At 39.4% G+C, this 25,583-nt stretch overlaps 1 protein-coding gene across 1 annotated transcript in view; it reads right to left on the bottom strand.

Moving 5' to 3' along the window:
• LZTFL1 (leucine zipper transcription factor like 1) overlaps nt 1-25,583 on the bottom strand; it is a 94,998-nt gene that overhangs the window by 20,521 nt on the left and 48,894 nt on the right. Inside the window, exon 2 of the mRNA XM_030936127.1 lies at nt 10,510-10,601. The gene's annotated coding sequence lies outside the window, so the exon portion shown is untranslated. The remainder of the gene's footprint in view (nt 1-10,509; nt 10,602-25,583) is intronic.

Genomic DNA, 25,583 nt, shown 5'->3' on the forward strand with positions numbered 1-25,583 from the left:
AATATATGTAAGTGATACACAGAAAATGTAAAAATCTTGAAGGTTATATGGGAAAGAGAAAAGTTTGATAAATACTGAACTGGTAGTAGGTGGAAAATAGGGGAAATCATTTAGGAGATTATTCTTAAGAAGACAGAATCTTTGCAGCATGACTTTTCACATGAAATTCTACCATACAAATTCTCTTCTACTTCCCCATCTTGCCACATCTTGGCTACTGAGAAAGTAGCCAAGACCTTGTAGAAGAGAATGGCCAAGATTAAAGGGCTCTTTACAGGACATATAGCATTTGAGTAGGCCTGCGGTAGGCAAGAGGCTATTTTCAGTTGCTTTCAAAATACCTTAATGATTGGCAGAGTATTGGAGAGTGCTGACAAATTAGATTAGTGAAATCACTATCACATGCATTAAAGGAGGTCAAGTGAGGAAGTGGTTCACCATAAAACACAACTCTCTGTAAGAATGTGTGGATATTGGCAGTTACTTAGCCCAAATTATAGATTAGTTTCACTGATAATCTCGATGCATTAACAACACCCCAAGGAAACAAACACCAAAACCATCAAAATGAGAAGCCTACCTCAAAAAATGTTGAGAATTGGTTGTGGGGAATACCTTCTTGTAGAGTACGAGAAAAATTGTAAACATGATGATATGCACCAAATCCTCTTTCCATACTCCCTTATGCATATACATTTCAGTTAAACCCACAAGTTCAGTCTGTACATTCAGCAGCTGTTAATGGGAAGCTGGACCCGCAAGACACGATGGGGAAGGGAGCAATGAACAAGATGGGATTGGTCTCTTTCAAAAATGGCCTTATAATCAAGTCAAGGGAGAATTCAAACTCGTAGAATAATTTCAAAGCAGACAGTTAGTAGTAGGGTAGTTCAGAGAGGGTGTGAGATAGTTTACTTCTGTTGAGACTGGAGAGGAGAGATTCAGAAAAGTCTTCCAGAAGGCCGTGGAATTTGGGTTAGGTTTTAACAGGAGTGTGGAAAAGTTGTGGGTGAGTGTGATGATTGTGAAATTGAGAGTTGTCCTGAACAGGGAACCCAAATTTTCATCAGGTGCTGCAGTAGAAATGTCCAGAGATGTACATTTAGATTTATTATTATTACAAGTGGCAAATTACAAAAAGAGATATACTGACAGCTTATACAAGGGTGGAGCACCTTTAAGAAAAGTGTCTTATTCAGAAATGTGGATCTTCCTAGATCTGTGGTCTTCAATAAATGTTTCCCTGGACTGTTGTCAATGTAAGGGTGTTCACCAATTGCGTTTCATCATAGAAAATGGAAACAAAAAATCAAATTTGCTCAGGAAGTTTTGCCTACAAAGCTGGGGCTGTGTAGTCCTATTGAAAGAGCTGAATAGCCTAGTACAAGCTGTGTTCATGACTGGAAGTTTTCTCAATGAGATGGATAAATAATATGTGAAAAATAAAGTGAACTCAAATGGAAATGTCATTCTTAGCCAACTTATATGAGTTTGTTTTCCCCACTACTATATTGCAAGCTCCTTGAAGGAAGAAATATTGATTATATAATAACATAGTATGGCTGGCCTTTAATAAGCTCTGAGCTATGCTTGCAGAATTGAATTGGAGATAAACAGGAACATCTCAACAAACATTTGTGAATTCCTACTGGGTTCCAGACACTGTGTTTGTGGGTTGCTTTTGGCCCCGGACATGCCCTCTTTTAGAAAGCATATCATAAGGCAGCAGACATATTCAGCTATCCCTATTTCCCATGTTAAATGTAACTTTGAGGTGATTTATATAACTTTTAGGAGTTTCTGAGAATGAATTATTTAGTTCTCATGACTTAACCCTTATATTTTTATATAACTACTTACTGAATTCTAGTTGACTTAATGCTACATTTTGAAGACATCCCATAAAACAATTACTAATTTATAGGTTTCTTTTTATATTTTGAGCCCAAGCATTTACAGTTGTTCCTTGAACAACACAAGGGATAGTGCTGCGGACCCCATGCACAGTAAAAAATCCACATATAACTTTTGACTCCCCCGAAACTGAACTACTAATAGACTGCTGTTGACTGGAATCCTTACCAATAACATAAATAGTTCATGAGCATATATTATGCATTATATGTATTATATACTATATTCTTTCGATAAAGTAAGCTAGAGAAAAGAAAATACTAGAAAATCATCAGGAAGAGAAAATATATTTACTATTCATTAAGTGGAAGTGGATCATCATAAAAGTCTTCATTTTGAATAGGTTGAGGAGGAAGAGGAAGCAGAGAGGTTGGTCTTACTGTGTCAGGGGTGGCAGAGGAGAAAGAGTTGGAGGAGGTGGAAGGGGAGTCAGGAGAGAAAGGCACACTCAGTGTAACTTTATGGAAATACATAATTTCCATCTGACTTTTTATTTTTTGTTTATCTAAAAATGTTTTTATATGGTACCAGTCCTTTCACCATTTGCGTGTTTCAGTGCCTGTATAATAGAAGGGTCCATGTCATAAAAGAAGTTAAAATCGGTCTTGGATAATTGAAACCCTTCTTCCAGATTGTCTAATGTCAATGTATATTCTGGCACTACTTCTACATCTTATCATTTGTTACTGGTTCGGAAGCACTCATCTCCATCAACTTGTGTTCAGCTGATTCATCTGGTGTGGGTCTATTAGCTCTTGAATCTTTCTCCAAGGGTCATACCTTGAAACCCTTTGCCCCCATTCTTATTTTGCATATCTACAATCTCTTTCATGGTTTCCTTGTTTGGCTCATGGACAACCTCCAGACACAGTTTTCTCCAGCAGGAATTTATTGTTTCGGGGTTGATGGCTTTCATGGCTTTTCCTGTAGCAATGATGACATCTTCAGTGGTGTGTAATCTTTCTAGACCTTCATGATGTTCTCTCCGCTGGCATTCTCCTCCATAGCATTGACAATCTTTTCCATAAAGAACCATGTGCAATGAGCCTTAAAGGTCCATATGACCCGGATCTAGAGGCTGAATTAGAGACATTGTGTTTAGGGGCAAGTAGACCACTTCAACACCTTTGACATGGAACTCATGGGGTTTTGGTAGCCAGGGGCATTGTCCAATAAAAAAGGAAACTTTAAAAGTCAGTCCCTTACTGGAAAAGTACTTCCTGACTTCATGGACAAAAGCATTGATGGAACTAATCCAGAATAAGGGTGCTTGTTGTGCATGTCTTCTTCTTGTACAACCAAAAGATTGGCAGCTGGTGTTCACCTTTTTCCTTCAATGCTCAGAGATTGCAGCTTTATAGATAAGAGCAGTCCTGATCATAAACCTCACTGCATTTGCACAAAACAGTGGAGTTAGATAATCCTTTCCTATTATACTTTGGTGCTCATTTCTCTTCTTTATGAATAAATGTCCTTTGTGGTATCTTTTTTCTTCCCAGAATGGGGGCATTTTCATCTGTGTTAAAAACCTATTTAGGCAGCTAGCCTTTCTCCTCAATAATTTTCTTCGTGGTGTCTTGAAACTCACCTACTGCCTCTTAGTTGGCAGAAGCTGCTTCTCTCATTATCTTGATATTTTTAAAGCCAAACCTCTTTCTAAAATTATCGACCCATTCTTTGCTGGCACTAAATTCTCTGGCTTCAGATCCTTCATCTTCCTTTTTCTTTAAGTTTTCATATATGACTTAACTTTTTCTCAAACTATATTAGAGATGCCTTTTTTAGAGCAATCCTACACTCACATGAAAGCTGCATTTTTAATACAAGGTTAAAAGGTAGTTCACCAAAAGTACAAGGTTTTTGCAGCAACTGGAGTAGATGCAGTGACGCCTTCATGAATTTCCTTTTCTTTTTTACAATGGTCCTTATGCTGGAGGGAAGCTGCAGCCGCAGACCTAAATCTGTGGTACATATCAAGTAATTCAACTTTTTCTTGTAATATCATGACTTTATGCTGCTTACTGGGAGTACTTCCAGCATCATTAGTGACACTTTGTATGGGTCCCATGATCTTATTTAAGGCTTACAGTATTGCACTACACACAAAATTTGCAAGAACTGCTGGAGATCACTTTTTGCTATGATACATAATTTACTGGAGAGATGAACTGCTCAGGTGGAGATAATTAGCCTCATAGCTATTTTAAGCTGATACTTGAAACATTTGAGCTCATTGCAATAGCAACAAGAGGTGGCTACAAAATTATTACAGTAGTACAAAGTGTGCTACAGTTAATTATATGCAGTTATGGTTTAATACTGCATCTTTATGTTTGTTTACATTTCTCTCTGCTGTGAATGATGCCATGTGTTCGCTAAGTGTTTCTGTGCATAAGTTTTGATAAATTTTATGTTTTTGTAATAGATTTGTGTATATTTTAGGGTAGTGAATTATAAAATAGACCAGTCTGTACATATATTTTATGCATTAATTAAAATCCTAATTTTTTGGTATTTCTTTGGGTTTTTTCAAATAGTCAAAAATCTCCAAATTTTTTTCCAATATATTAATCGAAAAATATCCATGTATAAGCAGAGCTACACAGTTCAAACCCATGTTGTTCAGGTGCAACTACGTATTTCTGATTTCAAGCATTTTTATAGGCCATCGGCCCTGTGTCTAAAGTGCCTATTGGTTGTTAGGAGAACAAAGATGAAGCAAAGTCCCTGCTCTCAAGGATGCTATCCATCCAGCAGGACAGACAGACCCATTAGAGGATCATGTCATGTCCATATAATGTAGTCACCTTTTAGGAAACCAGGCAAGGAGCACTTAGCTCAATGTAGGGTTTCAGGGAAAGCTTTGAGGAAAATCCCTGAACTGAATCTTCAGGGATTAGCAAATGTTAGCCTGGGAAAAGCAAGGTAGAAAGGACAGAGGGAACGTAGCAAACTCGGGCACCAATACCTGAAACAGCCCAGCGTGTGGCTTCCTTACAAACTCCAAGAGATTAAATGTTAGGTGAGCATCTACTTTTAGAAGCCAATGTTGCCAAAATGTCACTGCTTTGCTAAAAATATTAAGTAGAAAACAAATGACCTGGACAGGGAAAAAAATAACTGAACACACTAAAACCCAGGGTGATATAAAGAAAACTTTCATATCTGGTCTACTGCTACCATTGAAGCTAAGACACCAATCTAAGGGACTAGTGTTAAGCTAATTGGAGAATGTCTTTCTAGGAATGGAGGGAATTTATCTGACTTCCACCCGGTCAGCCTGAAAACTAACCCACGTACAGGGTTAGCAGAAACGTGGTAGGAATATCTTCATTAAATCATCCACAAATAAGACTGTGGAGAGTAACTTTGAACAGCTAACATACACAGAACTGATATTTTTCGTGTATACAAATGAAGATAAATGGTTCCCAGTTGTTCTTATGTGATATAATTTGGTTTTATTTTAAAACAGTGAGACTGAATATAAACCAGAAGACAACATGAACTTAAATATCTGCATGTATAAGACAGAAAAATTTTGCGTTTTAAGATACTTAATGTATGAATTTCTATAATTGATTTAGTGTAAGAGAAACCATCAAAACCATGGAGATAGTTGTTTTTACTAAGATCACTGTTGTATCCACATAAGAAGGTTGTGTTTGTGTGTTGAGAGATTTTTCCATGTGCCTGTTGTATTTGTTACTTAGAATTTACAATATTGTGAAAACTTTCCCCTTCAAAATGGATATATGTTTTAAAACCTTCTACAATGTGAGTAATTATAGTTTAATTGATTGCATATTTACTGTGTTCCAGTAACACATGTTTCATGTCTAACATGCTATGTTTAATCCTCAAGCAGCCTCATGAGATGCATACTATGATTACTCTTATTTGTGAAGAGAGAGAATGGAGGCTAAGTGAATGTAGGTGACTTTTACAAGGTCATGTAGTGAGCTGATGGAAGAACATGCATGAGTATGCGGAGCCTCCGCATACACAGCCAAATACACAGTCTCCCCAGTCCCTGCAGAATGGAGGGACTTGATCTCAAGTCTCACTCTCACACCTCCTCCCAGCAGCATCACCATGGAGAGGCACCAGTACACCTTCACTGGAAAGCACCATGTGGACCATTCCTTCCTTCTATCCATTCTCGGATACCCTGATTCCTAATTCCCCTGATCCACATTCAATCATTTCAGTGTCCCCAGATTGCCTGATAGAAATCCTAATCAACACTTTTCCTCTCCAGCTTCCAGTGAATGTCTTGTGGGATTCACAATATATTTCCTGATGTCCTGAGATCATCAGCTTTTTCCTTGAAGACTCCTCACCAAAGAGAAAGTTTCCTTTTCTCCACCCTTCCCCTCCCGACACTTGTACTTATGGGTGGCTGGTAGTCTGTGCATGCTTCACAGTCCCCTCCTGACCCTTGAGTGAAGCACCTCTCAACCAGCCCTCCCTCAATGAAGCTCTTGTTTCTTGCTCTGCTGCTCCTTCTTCTCCATCAACCCTTCAGCATCCAGATCATTCACTCATTCAAGCATACTCAATCAGGCCTTGGGATTTCTGCAGGTGACCTGCAGAATGACTCCACCCTGTCTTGCCATCCCTGATGGATGACCCACATAGCACCCCTTTGTCGTGACTCTACCTGCTATTCTTCAGAAACTTTTAGCTCCACTTTACTTCAGGACCTGTCTGCTCCCCACACCCCATCATAGCAAGCAGCTGTTCCATGCCTTGCTGAAATTTTGAACTCAGAAATACTCCTCGCTAATCACCAACTCTCTGACTATTGCTCTAACTCTCTCACTGCCCTTAAACCTTGCCTCTAACTTGATTGTGATTTAGCTTTTTTTTTTTTTGAGATGGAGTCTAGTTTTGTCACCCAGGCTGGAGTGCAGTGGCGTGATCTCGGCTCACTGCAACCTCTGCCTCCTGGGTTCAAACGATTCTCCTGCTTCAGCCTCCTGAGTAGCTGGGATTACAGGGGCCCGCCCCTACGCCCAGCTCAGTTTTGTATTTTTAGTAGAGACAGGGTTTCACTGCATTGGCCAGGCTGGTCTCAAACTCCTGACCTTGTGATCCGCCCGCCTCGGCCTCCCAAAGTGCTGGGATTACAAGAGTGAGCTACCGTTCCCGGCCAGCTGTGATCTTTGAATCTTCTATTTTCTTCTGGCCCATCAGTCCTTCTCTTTGACTCATTTCTCTTTAGTCTCAAGTCAGAGCCTTCGTGCGATCCTTTAACCCTGAGAAGTTTCTGTTTCTCACCAGATGACTCAATTTTAACATACTGATGGATTCCAACCTTAAATTTTTCCCGGCCAGGTACGGTGGCTCACAACTGTAATCCCAGCACTTTGGGAGGCTGAGGCAGGAGGATAGCTTGAGCCTAGGAAGTGAAGGGTGCAGTGAGCCATGATCGCACCACTGCACTTCAGCCTGGGTGACCCTGTCTCTCTCTCTCTCTTTTTTTTTTGTTCTTGTTCCCAAACTAGAAAAGTCACAAAACAACTGTATTGGCTTTATAAAAACTTTTTGACATTTTTTCCCCCAATTTTCTCTGGGCTTTTTAGATGCTTGGATATTGTGGGTCAGCTCCTGCTCCACTCCACCCAAGTGGCTGTCTCCTAAAGCTTTCCTAGTCCCCACACGTTCATCTCCCCCACTTCTCTTAAATCTTAACATATGATTCTCCTGCTACTTTTCTAGAAGGGAAGTTCCCTTAATATCCCTAACCTTCTGCTCAAAGAAAGTACTTTTATCTATAAGCAAGGACATATTTAAAGAGTATTAACACTCAGTAGTGTCTGGGGCATGAGGAAGAAGGCACTCTTAAAAACTGTTGGTAGGAGGATAAACTAGTATGACGTTTTTTGGAGGACAATCTGGAATTTGATCAAAACTGAAAACGTACACACCCTTTAAGCCAGCAATTTAAGAAACAACAAGACCACAAAGATGTATGTACAGAGATGTTTACAGCAGCTTTTTCTGTGGTAAAAAGTCTTGAGATAGTTTAAATGATCCTCTTATGAGGGAATGACTAAATAAATTATGGAGCAATAAAAGAGTAGTTTTCTGTAGCTGTCAAAAGAACAAGGAAGAATCCATGTGCACAGACATGGAAAGATTTCCATAACATATAGTGAAAACAAAAAAAGTCAAGTTGGAGAATAGTAAGATCCCATTTTTATAAACACACATACATGCAAATTTGGAAAGGTAAAGCAATAATTTCCTCACATCAAAATGTGAGAAGAGGTGCTAGAGTGGCAGTAGGTATGGGAGGTGGTTGATCCCTACTTTATATATGTCTGTAACCTGAATTTATTTATTAGGCAAACAGGCATTACTTTTACAGTTTAATGAAGAAAAGAGAAAACAAAAGGTAATAGCAAAGCCCCTTTTGTCACTTTTTCCATTGCTTTATGTGCTCACCCCAATCAAGGTACCTTCTTTCTAAGAGCCAGTACTCATTTCTGTTCTCTTTAAATCAGAAATTAGGCAGACATTTCAGGCCATGAGACCGAGATGGAAACCACTCAAAGGAACATGCCCTTTCCTCTTCAAACGCTGTTACCAACATTCAGATATTTTCATTTTGGTTGCAGCCCACTATTTTTAGCTTTTTCTTCTTTTTATTTTTCTCCAGATGGCTGAAGATACCCAGGCCTTTCACACTGAAGGTGGGGTAGGTGGAACAGAAGGAAGGGCTTTACTTGTGGTTGATTAGTTGTTTCATAACCCTTTTCATGAGCTTTCTTTGAGCAGGCATGCTTGGCTTTGGTAAGGTCCTGTCAATATTTCTTTGATTTGAATTAGATGTACTGGGCAGGTCCCATTCAGATATTTAATAGCAAAATTAAACAGAAAGTCACCATATATTTTTTGAGGGACACAAAGGTATATCATGTAGGAATATGATGAACATTAGGCTCACTTTCTTGCTACACTAGGGGAAACATCTTTTTTGAGGCAAGGTGCATAGAAATTTTGGTGTGACTTACTGTGAGAGCAATGATTATCATTCATGGTTTACTATTTACTCTTTTCACAGATATAGAGAGCAAAATTATTAAATGTGTAATAAGTGTCATGGGGCTACAAAGAGATTCTAAGCTCTCATCTTTTCCTGTAGGACACCCATGTATTTTCTTCTCTTCTTGCTCTACTGATTCGCAAGAACTCTTGTCCAAGGTTAACTAGATCCAGTTCTCATCTAAGCCCTTCTACCTCTGCTAGGACCAAGCTCCATCAATTATCCCCTAAGATTTTTCTTTTTGGCTTCTATATCTTCATCTTCTTCCCTTTTCTTTGATCCTTCCTCAGTTTAAAGTCATTCTCAAGTCTCCTCCACATTAAAAAATAAAACAATGACAAACCATAAACAATGATAAACCATAAACAATGCTAAACCAACTCTTTCTTTGTCCACACCTTTTCTATAGTCAGCTGCCCTAACCTCCTCCTCTTTATTGCTAAACTCCTCCAGAGAGTGGCCTCTGTTGACTTCTTGCACTTCATATGTCATTCACTCTGCATTTTGGCTTTCTCTCCTCCTCCCTACTGAAACAGACTTCTCAAAGCCATCCAGTGAGCTAATGGCTGCCAAATCGAATGCCTTACCTCAGGTCTGCACCATTTTGCACCATGGACACCTCCTCCTCTACCGTTTCCTGGGCTTTTGCTACTCTGCCCTCTCCTTTCTATAGTTTCTTGCTGTCCGTGTTTGGCTCCTCTGCTGCAAACCCCTGAAAATTGGTATCCCTTGAAATTTCTCCTCAGCTGCTTTGTCTTACCATGTATCCCCCTTGGCTGTGTAATTCCATTCATTCCCAGGGTTTCATCTGTCGCATCTGAGGATAACCATCAAATGTGCATCTCCGACTGGGCATGGTGGCTCACGCCTGTAATCCCAGCACATTGGGATGCCAAGGCAGGTGGATCACCTGAGGTTGGGAGTTCTAGACCAGCCTGACCAACAAGGAGGAACCCTGTTTCTGCTAAAAATACAAAATTGGCCAGGTGTGGTGGCGCATGCCTGTAATCACAGCTACTCAGGAGGCTGAGGCAGGAGAATCACTTGAACCTGGGAGACGGAGGTTGCAGTGAGCCGAGATGGTGCCACTGCACTCTAGCCTGGGCAACAAGAGTGAAACTCTGTCTCAAAAAAAAAAATCTGCATCTCCAACCACACTTCTCATTTGCATTCCCAATTTATATTTGCAGGAACTTGCAGGTATTCTCCAAGTGGGATTCTCAAAAACTATTTATATTCAACACATCTAAAGAGAACTCATAATCCACAAGTGTATCTTGGTCTCATTCTACCACTAACCATTTTATCACTATCTGCCAATGAGATGATTCAGAGTTGTTTATGAGTTCTCCTCTCTCTCCTGCTGCTTCCAGCACCTCCTGGGATTACATCTGAAATAACTCAAAATCATCACCATTCCCTTCTTTATACTACTCTCCTTGTCCCATTCATCTAATCTGGAGTAATAATAATAAAAAAAAAACAGTAACAACCACCACCAAAACATAATTATAATATGTCAGATGCACTTGTCAACTTACAGAGCTTTCTCTTACTGGAACTTAGCCCAGCTTCTTGGAAAAGTCACCGAAGGGTGGGTAGGGTACAAATTGGTGGATTTTCTCTGCCTTCCCTAGAAAATGAGAGTTCAAGTTAAAAATTAAGTTGTATCTTAAAAAATCAAAGGGATATGATGAACGTAAATGCAAAAATACTCAATAAAATACTGGCAAACCGAATCCAGCAGCACATCAAAAAGCTTATCCACCACCATCAAGTTGACTTCATCCCCATGATGCAAGGCTGGTTCAACATATGCAAATCAATGAATGTAATCCATCACATAAACAGAACTAAAGACAAAAACCACATGATTATCTCAATAGAGGCAGAAAAGGCCTTTGATAAAATTCAACATCCCTTCACGTTAAAAACTCTCAATAAACTAGGTATTGATGGAATGTACCTCAAAATAATAACAGCCATTTATGACAAACCCACAGCCAGTATCATACTGAATGGGCAAAAGCTGAAACTGTTCCCCTTGAAAACTGGCACAAAACAAGGATGCCCTCTCTTACCACCCTTATTCAACATAGTATTGGAAGTCCTGGCCAGGGCAATCAGGCAAGAGAAAGACATAAAGCATATTCAAATAGCAAGAGAGGAAGTCAAACTGTCTCTGTTTGCACATGACATGATCCTATACCTAGAAAACCCCACAGTCTCATCCCAAAAGCTTCTTAAGCTGATAAGCAACTTCAGCAGTCTCAGGATACAAAATCAATGTGCAAAAACCACAAACATTCCTATACATCCAAAATAGAGAGCCAAATAATGAATGAATTCCCATTCACAACTGCTACAAAGAGAATAAAATACCTAGGAATACAGAAAACAAGGGAAGTGAAGGACATTTTCAAGGAGAACTACAAACCACTGCTCAAGGAAATCAGAGAGGACACAAACAAATGAAAAAATATTCCATGCTTATGGATAGGAAGAATCAATACAGTGAAAATGGCCATACTGTCCAAAGTAATTTATAGATTCAATGCTATTCCCATTAAGCTACAATTGACATGCTTTACAGAATTAGAAAAAAAAAAAAAACATTTTAAAATTCATGTAGAACCAAAAAAGAGTCCATATAGCCAAGACAATCCTAGGCAAAAAGAACAATGCTGGAGGCTTTCAAACTATACTACAAGGCGACAGTAACCAAAACAGCATGGTACAAAACCAGACACAGAGACCAATGGAACAGAATAGAGATCTCAGAATAAGACTGCACATATACAACCATCTGATCTTTAACAAACCTGATAAAAAAACAAGCAATGGGGAAAGGATTCCCTGTTTAATAAATGTGCTGAGAAAACTGGCTAGCCATATGCAGAAAATTGAAACTAAACCCCTTCCTTACACCTTATACAAAAATTAACTCAAGATGGATTAAAGACTTAAATGTAAAACCAAAAACTATAAAAACTCTAGCAGAAAATCTAGGCAATACCATTCAGGACATAAGCATAGGCAAAGATTTCATAATGAAAACGTCAAAAGCAACCACAACAAAAGCAAAAATGGACAAATGGGATATAATTAAAGAGCTTCTGCACAACAAAATAAACTATCATCAGAGTGAACAGACAACCTACAAAATGGGAGAAAATTTTTTCAACCTATCCATGTAACAATGGTCTAATATCCAAAATGTACAAGGAACTTAAATACATTTACAAGAAAAAAAAAACATTAAAAGGTGGGCAAAAGACACAAACAGACGTGTCTCAAAAGAAGACATTTATGTAGCCAACAAACATATGAAAAAAGCTCAACATTATCATTAGAGAAATGCAAATCAAAACCACAGTGAGATACCATCTCATGCCAGTCAGAATGGTGATTATTAAAAAGTGAGGAAACAACAGATGCTGGCAAGGCTGTGGAGAAATAGTAATATTTTTACACTTTGGTTGGAGTGTACATTAGTTCAATCATTGTAGAAGACAGTGTGGCAATTCCTCAAAGACCTAGAATGAGAAATACCATTTGACCCAGCAATCCCACTACTGGGTATATACCCAAAGGAATAGAAATCATTCTATGATAAAGATACATGCATGTGTATGTTCATTGTAGCACTATTCACAATAGCAAAGACACAGACTCAACCTAAATGCTCATCAATGATAGAGTGGATAAAGAAAATGTGGCACATATATACCATGGAATACTATGCAGCCATAAAAAGGAACAAGTTAATGTCCTTTGCAGCAATATGGATGGAGCTGGAAGCTGTTATCTTCAGCAAACTGACACAGAAACAGAAAACCAAACATTGCATGTTCTCACTTATAAGTGGGAACTGAATAATGAGAACATGTGGACACAAGGAGGGGAACAACATACACTGGGGCCTGTTGGGGGCTGGGGGCAGGGAGAGCATCAGGATAAATAGCTAATGCATGTGAGGCGTAATACCTAGGTGATGGGTTGATAAGTGCAGCAAACCACCATGACACATGCTTTCCTATGTAACAAACCTGCACGTCCCAGGACTTTAAATTAAATTAAATTTAAAAATAAAAGGGATGTTTTCCTCACACCTGACTTTTTGGACTGTTATACCAACCTAGGAGTTAATCATATTGACGAAATTGCCTAATAGACTAAAACTGAATTTTAAATATTTAAAGTAAACATTTTTAAAACCCGCTAGAGATGTCGTTGGACAAATAGGTTAAAAGACAACTTTTAAAAGTAGATCTTATCCTTTGGAGAAGTTTTGGTCCAAAACAAAATTGAGAGGAAGGTAGAGAGATTTCTCATAAACCTTCTGTCTCCACATATGCCTCCCACTCCTTATTATCAGCATCCTCCCACCAGAGTGGTACATGTGTTACAACTAATGAACTGTATTGACAAGTCATTATCACCCCAAGTCCATAGTTTATTTGTTTTTGGTTTTCATTGCTGCTATGTAAGGAAAAAAAGTGTTCTGTGATTTTTCAATTTGGTTAATCATAATGATCATTTTATAAAGGAAATGCTGGTTTTAATGTCTGCTAATTTTGTGTTTTTCTTAAGAAATTGATTAAATCAATTTACCATAATTTTTAAAAAGCCTTTCCAGGATCTCACTCCTTTACACATTCAATTTTCAAGAAGAAAAATACTGTCTATATCCATTTCCAAGAACAGTAAATAAGTATATGAATAATAGATTAAAAATAAATGCTACCATACTTGGCTCTTTTTAACAGCTGTCGGGGTGTATTATCAAGAAAAAGCATCTTATGCTTCACAAGATTATTTTGTGTTGCTCTTCCTTACTCTGAAAAAATTCTACAAGACGTATGCTTATAAATACTGTAGCCAGAATGGGAATTAACCCTTCAATATGAGCTCCAAGGTCAAGGGAAGATCTGGAGGACTAGTGTACAGGAACGCTGGAGTAAGTATGGTGACACAGAAACAGTCAAAGTGACAGGTACTGAGCTGAATAATACATACTTATGTTTTTACCCAGTGTCATGGAAATAATTTATTTTATCCCTAATATATTTTTTATCATTTGTTAAAGTTAAAATCACATGCCATATTTTGTAAACTGTACTCATGTGCTCTATAAACTACAGAATGAAAAATGAGCAACCTCAATGCTTAACAAATGAAAATCCTGAGAAAATAAGAAGCTATAGACACAACTGTTTTGAAAGTGCCTTTGTTTAGATCCAAAGGAGAAAGATAGAGAATTTTGTTAAATCTGAACTTGTATCTCATTGCCAAAAAGTTGAATCTGTCTTTATTAAAAAGAGCAAAGAGTTTTCCAGTAATGTCATATTAAAAATATAATTCTAAGAATTGTTGACTTGAACCTTGAGGATACAAATATTTGTTATGAGATGTTTGCCACAGAAATCGGTGTTTGTTCACTTGAAGTTGTAAATTGTGGTTTTCAGAGGAAATTGATTTTATGTACTCACTTTGTGATTATTGCACGCACTGTGAACTCTGGACTCTAGGAAGCTCTCCAAGAAATAGGGACATAGTTGGAGGTATTGCTCAATTATTTCACAGGTAGAAGTAAAAATGGCTCTGACAGTAGAATCTAAAAACAAAAGGCAGGATTTCTATTCTCCTGGATGGTGCTCATTGATGATACACAACATGTGAGGCAGAAATGGGAACTAATCTCTTCCTGTTTTTAAAAATTTGCTATGCAGAGATAATTTTCATGTAATAATGAACTTAAAAATCTGGTCTAAATATTCTACTCCATTCGTATCTACCAGAAGGACATCTGACTCTCCCAGGCTTGAGTGCAGTGGTGAGATAATAGCTCCCTGCAGCCTCTAACTCCCGGCCTCAAGTGCTCCTCCTGCCTCACCCTCCCAGGTAGCTGGGACTATAGGCATGAGCCATGGTGCCTGACTATTTTGTTGTTGTTGTTGTTGTTGTAGAGACAGAGTCTCCCTATTTTGCCCATGCTGATTTCAAACTTCTGGGCTCAATTGATCCTCCCACCTTGGCCTCCCAAAGTGCTGTCCAAAGTGCTGTGATTACAGATGTGAGCCACTGAATATGGCCTTTGCTGGTACTTTCACCAACAAAAAACACCAATGGAGTAGTTTTCTCATTTTCAAATGACAAAAAGTAATGAATGAATGAAAGCTGATCTTTCACAGAGAATATTACATAGTTTTTTTTTTTTTTTTTGGAGGTAGAGTCTCACTCTGTCACCCAGGCTGGCATGCAGTGGCGTGATCTTGGCTCACAGCAACCTCCGCCTCCCAGGTTAAAGCAATTCTCATGCCTCAGCCTCCCAAGTAGCTGGGATTACAGGCTCCCACCACCACACCCGGCTAATTTTTGCATTTTAAGTAGAGACAGGGTTTCACCATGTTGGCCAGGCTAGTCCTGAACTCCTGACCTCAAGTGATCCGCCCATATATAGCATTCTTAATAATGTACAGAACTGAAATAAAATTCACTTCATTTTTGAAAAATAAGAATTTGGGAAATTCGAAATAGAATGGCATTAATTATATATTAATCATAGAATGCAACTCTAATAGTGTCTAATGATCACAGTATGATAACCAGCCATTGTAATTTTAAGGGAGAGAAAAAGAAAAATTTAATGTAGATTTTAACATGTATACTTCTTGGACACGGAGGTGGGAGGATGGTTTGAGCCTGGAAGGTGGAGGTTGCAGTGAGCCGGGATTGCACCACTGCACTCCATCCTGGGTGACAGAGCCAGACACTGTCTCAATAAATACATAAATAAATAAATAAGTAAAAATAAAGTAAAATGTATACTTGCAAGAATTTTTCTTTTTCGAGAAATTATGCCACGAGAAGAGCGTGTGCCCATGAGTCTATATAAGGGTGTATGTGCATATAGGCATGTGCAAGAATGTGTGTGTGTGTATGTGTGTGTGTTAGTTGGGAAGAACAGCAGTGAAAAGGAACGGACTTTGGAATCCTAAGGTAATTCAGATGGTGAATGGACATTTATCTCATCAATGCTTTTGTTTTTTTTTGTTTGTTTGTTTGTTTGTTTGTTTGAGACGGAGTCTCGCTCTGTCGCCCGGGCTAGAGTGCAGTGGCCGGATCTCAGCTCACTGCAAGCTCCGCCTCCCGGGTTTACGCCATTCTCCTGCCTCAGTGTCCCAAGTAGCTGGGACTACAGGCGCCCACCAGCTCGCCTGGCTAGTTTTTTTGTAGTTTTTAGTAGAGACGGGGTTTCACCGTGTTAGCCAGATGGTCTCGATCTCCTGACCTTGTGATCCGCCCGTCTCGGCCTCCCAAAGTGCTGGGATTACAGGCTTGAGCCACCGCGCCTGGCTAATGCTTTTGTTTTTTGGTAGGTGATGAAAATAATAACACCAGCAAATGTGAAAAACCTGCTTTTCTCTTAATATGATTGTGAGGTTCCCTTTGTAAAGCAAGCTTTTTTTTTTTGTCTGAAATTAATCTCTTATTAATTTAGATTTTGTCAAAATAATTAGGCCAGGTTCCTATGCTTCAGTATGAGACCACCATGTGACAGAGCACATGGAACGTGCAGAGTCATCTCGAAAAACCAATGACGAAGACAGGACAGGCTCTGAGTGGAGCTTTGGAGTGTAGGAAAAGGTTGCATTCTCACCTAGTCTCCTAAAGGGTTGCCTCAGCAAGGAAACCCGGCCCAAGGAGTTGAAGTTATAAGTACGGACTTGTTGACCATTTTCATCTTTTCCCTTCTTAATTTTAAAAATCACGTATTTTTCCTGCTGCTAGGAGAGATTTTCTGGTGAAATCTCCACTGATTTCTGATCTAGTCCATTGCCAACATGTTTGTGCTTGACTCTCATTTGGGCATATTTCCTCTGGGTCTTTTAGTTAGGATAATTTTTAGAGAGAAGATAAGGGAAAATGAAATACCTCTGTTCAGCACAGGATCCAAGTACACTGGCCTTGTATAGATGTGCTTAGGAGAGGCAGGGATAGACACTAGAAAGGGCCCCGGAGTGGCATTTATTCCAAGCCTGCCTAGTATCAGTACAGAGACTGCCTGTGGGTATGATAATTATTTTGAAAGACTGTGAAGAAGCAAAACGAAAGAAAAAAAAAAAAAAAAACCAAAAAACTCCCTACCAGATCAAAACTTCAGAGGGCAAAAGTTCAAGAGAGGATTTATTTTTAATGTTGAAAGAGAAGAGATTGTGAGTAAAATCGAGAACAGTGATTAAAATGCAAAAGCCCAGGAAGCCCAGAAGTACTGTTTGGTTTGATGAGTGTTTGTATTTTCGCAGTCAGAAGCCAGCCAAATATACCTGCCTTATTCCTGAAAGTTTTTTCTAACTGGCTGCTAGCCTACAATAAAAACCATTTTCTACAGCTTTAATGTGTGCTGAGGAGGGGTGGGAATGTTTAAAAGAAGTCCTATGAGTAAGTAGACCTTGTGATGATGCATTATATAGCATTATATTTGCAAAGATGTGTGTGTGTGCTTGTGCCTCTCTGTGCGTGTGTGTGTGTGTGTTTACATTCTTGTGCCTGCTTATTTGCAGATACAAGGGGCAAAGTCACAGATAAGTGGGAGCATAGCTGAGACCATAAACTAGCAGTAAAGCATATAACTGATATGAATTCTACCACTTTCTTAGGCTTCATAACTTACATCTCTTAGTGTAACTAACTAGAAAAATTTACGTACCCCTTGCCTAAAAATGAAACCTATTTATAGAAGCCAAAAGCTGTGAGGGCCATTTATATAATTTATTACAAACCTGTCCCGTAGAAAACCAAGATCCAAAAAAGCCATGTGGCTTGCCTAAGGTGCCGAGTTGTTGTCAAAGTATTTTATTCCCCACCTGGTGGTCATTATCTTTGTCATTCTTATGGAGCCCCTTTTTCCTGAGAAGATAAAAATCATATACGACCAGCTATGGACTTTTGGTAATCAAGCTCGTTTATCAAATGTGTGTTGAGCACCTGATATATATGTGAGGCACCGTCTTAGACTCTGGTGTCACAATGATGAAAACAGACATGGTCTCTGTTCTTGGGAGGTAAAGTGAGTCTTAAAGCCATGTGAATTGGTTCTATGTATTTTGCTCTTCCTTTGAAGAAACGTACAAATTAATTGTAGCCTCTGCATCCTCCATCTGTACCAGCCAGGAACAGGCGGACCAGCCTGGAAAAACCCTTCAGCCTCCACTGGAGGGGAACAAACCTTGGCCATGCACCAAGTGAGGATCTGGGATGTGGTGGCTTCCCTTCAATCGGCTTCCCAGGGAAGTGACCAATAATGACACAGGACAAAATCAAAGTGCAACCTGCAGGACCATGCAGGGCATGGAGGAGATGGAATTCCCCACATTATCCTCCTCAGGAGTGATTTTCACAACAACAACAACACCGTTCTCTTCAGCACTTCTCCCACCAACCCTCACGGGGAAACAGTGACTTACTGAGGGAACCATCTGACACTGGCTCTGATCCTCCTGGTTCTACAATCTGTTTTGTGGGAAAGAAAGCTTACTTGCTACAAGTAAGAAAAAAAGTAATGGCTTTGGAGGCTTAGAAGCATCTTAAAGTATGGGCCGATCTACTACCTTTTGACATTGGATCTGAGTTTATGCCAGCCGCAGTCGAAACATTGCTGACAACCAGCACGGAGAACTCTCTTGGCTTGCAGCCTTCCCTCAGACACGCTTCTGGAATTCTCCCATATCTTGAAGATGTGGAGGGAGCACAGATATAAATAACAATGACAGTAATTTATTAGATGATCTCACCTTTGTTCTCTAGGAAAGTAGTTCTTTCCAGAATGTTATCTTTGGAGCTGCTCTTGTTTTGAAACTTTGTTTTAAATCAAACTCGGTTCTGACTGCTCTGGTTTCTGGTGAGAATAGTATTATGAGACCCAAGGATAATTCAATAAAAACACACTCGCATTGAATGTATATTCATGAGTCCATAATGATACTCAGAAAGAATACTGCCAGAAGAAACTCATTCAAGGCAGCTAATACCAATGTCTTATTTTGACATTGTGTAACTGAAAGAAAAGTGCATCTAATGTCCTCAGGTAGAAACTATATTTCAAGTTAAGCAAATAGCTCCAGTTGACAACATAAAGCTTGAAGAATGCCAGCTAAATGTAGAGGGATGAAAGTCATAATCTTGCAATTCCTAATGAGAGGGATGAAAGTCATAATCTTGCAATTCCTAATGAGAATGTAGATCCAGGCAAGAACTATCAACCTGTGCTTGGAGACTTTAGGGGGGTGGTTGATGGGACTTGGATATCCGTATGCTGCCAAAGTAACATGGCTGATGTGGTTCTGGTCTTCAGGAGAAAAACAGAATTGTACAATGGATGGATCAGACCACCATCACCGTCACCTAAAGGTTGATCCTAGCATCAGGACTAGTGGGACAACGAGTTATTCCATGTCTCCTGGGGTCATGAATTCTGATGTCACAGCATCCCCTGTGATGCAGTCTAGCCAAAGATGTTTAACTTGGATCTAATCAATATGTAGATGTAACTTCCAGGAAATACAAGGGAGAGAGGAACAAGCTAAATGACACCACTGGCAAGCGATGTAGGGGGCCTCTATAGGCCACTGGCCAAGCAGCTGCAATAAGAAGCTACCCATGAAGAGACTGGAGGCTGGATTAAAAGCTAGAGAGAGGACATAAAAGCCAGGTGCAATGTGTGGTCCAGGACTGGTTCCTGGTTTGGACAAAGAAGCTGGGAAGGACATTCAGGGAAACATTTGGTGAATTTAAATAATGTAATGGCTATTACATGATATTAAAGAATGATTATTAATTTTAGGTGTGATAGTGTTATTTTTTGTTAAGCAGGAAAGTATTCTTTTTTTTAAGAAATGCATTTTGGCGGCAATGTCATGCATGATATCGCTAACATGACACACAGCTGGACACTATGTGTGAGACTGACTGTGATGTTCAAGTCCCCTGTGGAAAGATTGAACAAAAGTGGACACTTAACCAACATATTTGTCAGAGACTAGCAGGTAATGTGTAATTATAAATTGCTATCAAATTACTGAGTATAAGTTTTGTGAAATATTTTCTAAAGTTTGAGAGTAAAGAGTAAAAAAGAGTAGCATATTTAGTTCAAAATTACGAGGAAGGCATTTATCATAGGAAGATAACAAAATTTTAAGAGGTGATACATGATTTAATTTTAATATTGCTACTAGAACCTAATTTCCACTTGTCATAATGAATAATTTTTATAACGTTTCTTCACTTATCGCTACTCAAAATCTTCATCTACTGGTAAAAATCTTTCAACCACAGGGCAACTGTTATAAATTATGGTATGTCTGTTATCTGAAATATTATGAAGTCATTAACAATTAAGATGTGGAGTTAATATTTGGTTAATATTTAATGACATGAAAACATATTATGCCAATGTTCAGTGTGGGACATGCAACTTTATTATAATATAGTCCTAATTTTATGTATTAATAAGTATAAATGATTTAGCCCCCAGGTTATTGCTGAGAGAGAGATAAAGAGGTACCACTTAATATAGTCCTAGTATCATTAATTATTAAAAGAAAATATAAGAGAGTAAAAACACACATGGGGAGACAGTAAAAAACTGTTTAGCTGACCAAGTATGGGTTGCATTATTGTCTGTTTTAAACAAGGGAATAGGTTTTCTCACCACATTCAGCCAATGTGGTAGATTTTCTAACATGATAAAAAGAAACTCCCAATTTTACTCATTTCCAAAGCTGAAAGTTGAAGAGTTGAAGCCCTTTTGCCCTTCTCAGAATGACTATACTTAATTAAAGTGAGCTTCCTCACCACTAAGTAGCAGAACAAATGGTGGGTCTGGAAAGGCAATTCTGCTCTGAGGAACGTGAAGACAAGCGTAAACCTAATGTGATGGCAGAGCTGTCACACCTTGTGGCCATCCCTTACATTTCCACTGACTGTTCTTTCACTCTCCAGAAGGGTGGTCATGCCTGTGCTGCTCCCAGAAGACCCAGATCCACCAAAAGAAATGCAATCCTTCCCCACAGGCAGCCTTTCCTGAGGAGAAGAAGGAGCTTCTCTAATTGTCAAGTGAATAGAAAATGTTGAAGAGACCTGCCTCTTTCACAGGAAGGGTAAATAAAATTCTAACCACATTGAAAAACACCTCTCCCCTCTGCTTATTGAAGTAGGATACTCACCAACAATTCAAAAGATTGAGGTTTTCATGCACCGATGAGGAACGACCTCCAAGCTTCATTATTCAGTGAGTGAAGCCAGAGTTAGAGCAACAGAGCTCACAGAATCTCACTTACACACACATACATGCTTCCACATGCAAACACGTGCACATGCACACACATGCACACACTCTTGCAAAGAAAAGATGAACACACACCAAACTTTTAATGATAAATAGGTATGAGGAACTAAGAAAGGGATGGAGTAAAAGGGAACATTCACTTTTCTTACTCTATATTTCTGAAGCTTTTGGATTTTCTTTTTACAACAGGAGGTATTCATTTATTTCTTATGTAATTTTAAAAGAGAGGGAACAATGAACTCATACACTTCTGGTAGGAACGTAAAAACGATACAGTCATTTGAAAACAGTTTGGCAGTTCCTCAAAAAGTTAAATGTAGAGTTATCATATGACCCAGCCATTTCACTCCTAGGTGTTTACCCAAGAGAGAAAGAAATATATGTTCCTGCAGTTACTTGAGCGTTTATAACAGCATTGTCTGTAATAACCCAAAATCAGTGGCAACCAAAATGTCTACAAGTCAATGAATGGATAACGAACTGGTATAGGCCATGTAATTGAATACTATTCCACAATTATAGGAAACAACTATTGGTACACATGACAACATGAATGCATCTCAAAATGATGCTGAAAGAAGCCAGACAAAAGAGCGTTTGCTATGTATTACAATTTATATAAAATTCTAGAAATGCAAACCAAACTATAGTGACAGAAAGCAGATCAGTGGTTGAATGTGGTGAGGAGTGGTGGCGTGGTAAGAGGAAGGAATAACAAATGGGTCTGAGGACACTTTTGGGGTGATGGATATGTTCACCACCTTCATTGTGGTAATGATTTATCTGGTGTGTACTACAGCAAGATTTATCCAATTGCATACTTCAAACATGTATAGTTTATTGTGTGCTAATCATAACTCAATGAATCTATAAAAAAGTAATACATGCTTAATATAGAACATTTTGAAACAACATAAAAATGAAGATTAAAAATTTAAAAACCCCTACTCTTTTGAAAAGAAAACCGTTAACATTTTGGGGCTTTTTCTTCCAGGAAAGTTTCACGTCCACAAGGGCAAGCCTGCCTGATTCACCAGGTGTATTCACAGAACTACGCTGGAAAAGCAAATGTGGGATAACTAAGTTTGGATAAATAAATGAATGTGTAAAATAGCCTACCCTCTTCATTTCATAGTATATAATGAGGGCTTTTTCATGTCACTAAAAGTTCTTTGAAAACATACCAATGGCTTCATACCCTTCCACTGCCTGGATCCACAGTAGTTGGTTTTAGACTTGGATTGTTTAGAGTCTTTCAATATAACCAGTAGTGCTGTAATGTTCAGCTTTGTGTATACCACAGAAGCCTTGTGTTCACCATGGAGGCTATTCCACGACAATTAATGGATCCAATTAAGTAGGTTAACAATTTGGTTTCATGTTGTGCAGCTAAAAATAAGATAGTTGCAACCAGGTGCAGTGGCTCACGCCTGTAATCCCAGCACTTTGGGAGGCTGAGGCAGGCGGATCACTTGAGGTCAGGAGTTTGAGACCAGCCTGGGCAACATAGCGAAACCCTATCTTTACTAAAAATACAAAAATTAGCTGGGCATGGTGGTGCATGCCTGTAATCGCAGCTACTTAGGAGACTGAGGCAGGAGAATAGCTTGAACCTGGGAGGGTGAGGTTGCAGTGAGCCGAGATCGTGCCACTACACACCAGCCTGGGTGACAGAGCAAGACTCAATCTCAAAAAAGAAAAGAAAAGAAAAGAAAAAAACCCCGAAAGACAGTTACATTTTTCATCTTTTAAATTAATTTGTTAATTGCCCTTCTCTTTCACTCAGTTCCCCCTTTGGTAAAATGGGAGTAATAATAATATCTTCCTCTCAAGGTGTTGTTAAAATTTTAAAATATGGTGTAAAACATGGTGTAAATATGTAAAAATTTTAAAATATGGTGTAAAAACTGCTTATGATAAGTCTGGCAGAAAGTAAACTTGTAATGATGGGCACTTCTGGGCCATTCTTGTGCCAGAACTGTCCTTGGCTCCTGCCAAATTCCCGCAATTCAAGCTTTTTTTTCTTGTACCTGCTAGTCTGAACACATCCATCAACCTTGCTTGAAGAATCTGGGTTGAGTTGGAATTAAAAGGCGAGGCTGGAAGTTTATATTGTTAGTATTTAGCACTTCTTTAGAAAACTCATCTTAGGCTGGGCACTATGGCTCATGTCAGCACTTTGGGAGGAGGAAACGAGAGGATTCCTTGAGCCCAGGAATTCAAGACCAGCATGGGCAACATAGTGAGACCTTATCTCTACAAAATGTCAAAAAATTAGCTGGGCACGGTGGTGCATGCCTGTAGTCCCAGCTACTCGGGAGGCTGATGTGGGAGGATCACTTGAGCCGGGGAGTTGGAGGCTGCAGTGAGCTGTGATTGCACCACTGCACTGTAGCCTGGATGACAGAGCAAGACCCTGTCTCAAAACAATAACGACAACAACAAAGAAAGCTTATATTAGCCAAAGATAAATGTCAGCCCCATTGGAATGGGTTCCATATTCTGTCTCTGGATAGCTCTGGTGAAGAGAAGGATTCAAGGGCAGCAATTTTCTTTCAAGAGGATTTTCCCCAGCTTTCTACTGAACTTGTGCAAGTGAAACTTGATTGAAACTACTAGCTTCGTAGAGTTGTGGTAGCAAACCATAAATCGTTCTGGGTTCCCCGAGAAGTTTTTCAAACTTCTAGAGAGCCAGGTGACTCTTAATAAAGCTGTTTTATTAAACAGTTTTAGAGTGGATTTTTAGCCAAGTTCTGGTTCTAGATTCTCAGCATTTCGCAGAAATGTTTAGTGAGTTACTCACATACACACATGTAAAACTTTTGTTCACTTAGATCAACAGAGAGAAAAATGAATATGTAAATGTGTATTGAGTCAATATCTGCAAATATAGCTTTGTTTAAATAATAGCCTCTCATTTTACAGTTAAGAAAAGTGAGGTTTAACAAGATTGATTGACTTGCTCAAATTCTCAGTAAGTGGTAGAGGGGGTAAACCCAGCTCTCTCTGATTCCAAAGCAAGTATATCGTCTACATGATAGAAAATCATAATAACAGCTGATATTTTCCCCACACATTATAGTTACAAGCCTCTCTGATACACTGTCTCATCAAGCCCTTACAGTCCTTCTCTGTTCAGAAGGCTACCACGGGGCAGGCCTTCTCCCCACACCTCCCAATCGTGGATATAAGACTCTCCCTTGACATCAAAATGTGGTCCTGGCCCAGCATCATGGGTATTGCCTGAAAGCTTGTTAGAAATGCAGACTCTCAGGCCCCACCCCAGACCTACCGACCCAGAATCTGTATTTTAATAAGACCCCCACTTTGAAGAGAATTCCCACCAAGTCAGCTGTCAAATGTACACATGATGGCCACAGTGGAGGTACACAGAGTTGCTGAGAAGGCAGAGCGTCCTTCAGGCTAGCAGGTCTTGTTGACACTGACTGAAGAGCTAAAGACAGTGCATGTGCATGGGCAGGAAGGGACGGCCAGAGCACGAGATCACAAAGATCACCACCGGCATTGCTCGGGGATGGAGGACCATGGATAAAGGCCATTAGCAAGGTCAGTCCTGCTGTGCGAGGGGTGCACAGGAATCCAAGCCTACCGATGCTGTATGTTTGTTATGGGAAACCCTTGGGATGCTAGATTAAGCAGAATGTAATCAATTTTTGTTGTTCATTTCATGAAGACCTTTCTAGAAGCAGGAAAAAGAAGATGCCATGGCCTTCCAGTCATGCTTGCTTAAAGCCATGCTTGCTTGCTCTTCTATATTTCATTTAGAAAACATGGTCAACATTTCAATGAAGTAGTGGCTGGATGTTATCCTAGGCCCCCAAGTTCTGCCCTCCCTAGCCTGGGATGGGACACAGCTATAAGAAGGAGCATACTTCCTCTGGTTCACCTCTAACTTTTAAGGGAATGCAGCCAACTCTAATCCTACACTCGCTTGTTTCATTGATGTGCCCTTCCTTTGTGGAAGGTGCCTGGAAGCAGTGTGGGTAATGCCTGGAGATGGCTGGGCATGGCCTTTGTAGGGAATGATTCATCTCTGTCTTTTTTGAGCCATACAATCCCCATCTTATTGAAATAAAAAGAAATTCAGGTATGTCTGGTCCAGAGAGAAGAGGTCACCCCCAAATCTGGGACATCCAAGATGACACCCAAGATGAAAGATGATGTCATCACCAATCCTCTGGTTTAAAACTATTTCCCTCAGGATTGCAATCTGGTTCCTCCAGTGGGTCTGCCCACGGAGGGAGA

The sequence above is a fragment of the Rhinopithecus roxellana genome, chromosome 1, assembly GCF_007565055.1.
Source record: "Rhinopithecus roxellana isolate Shanxi Qingling chromosome 1, ASM756505v1, whole genome shotgun sequence".
Classification (NCBI taxonomy): Eukaryota; Metazoa; Chordata; class Mammalia; order Primates; family Cercopithecidae; genus Rhinopithecus; species Rhinopithecus roxellana.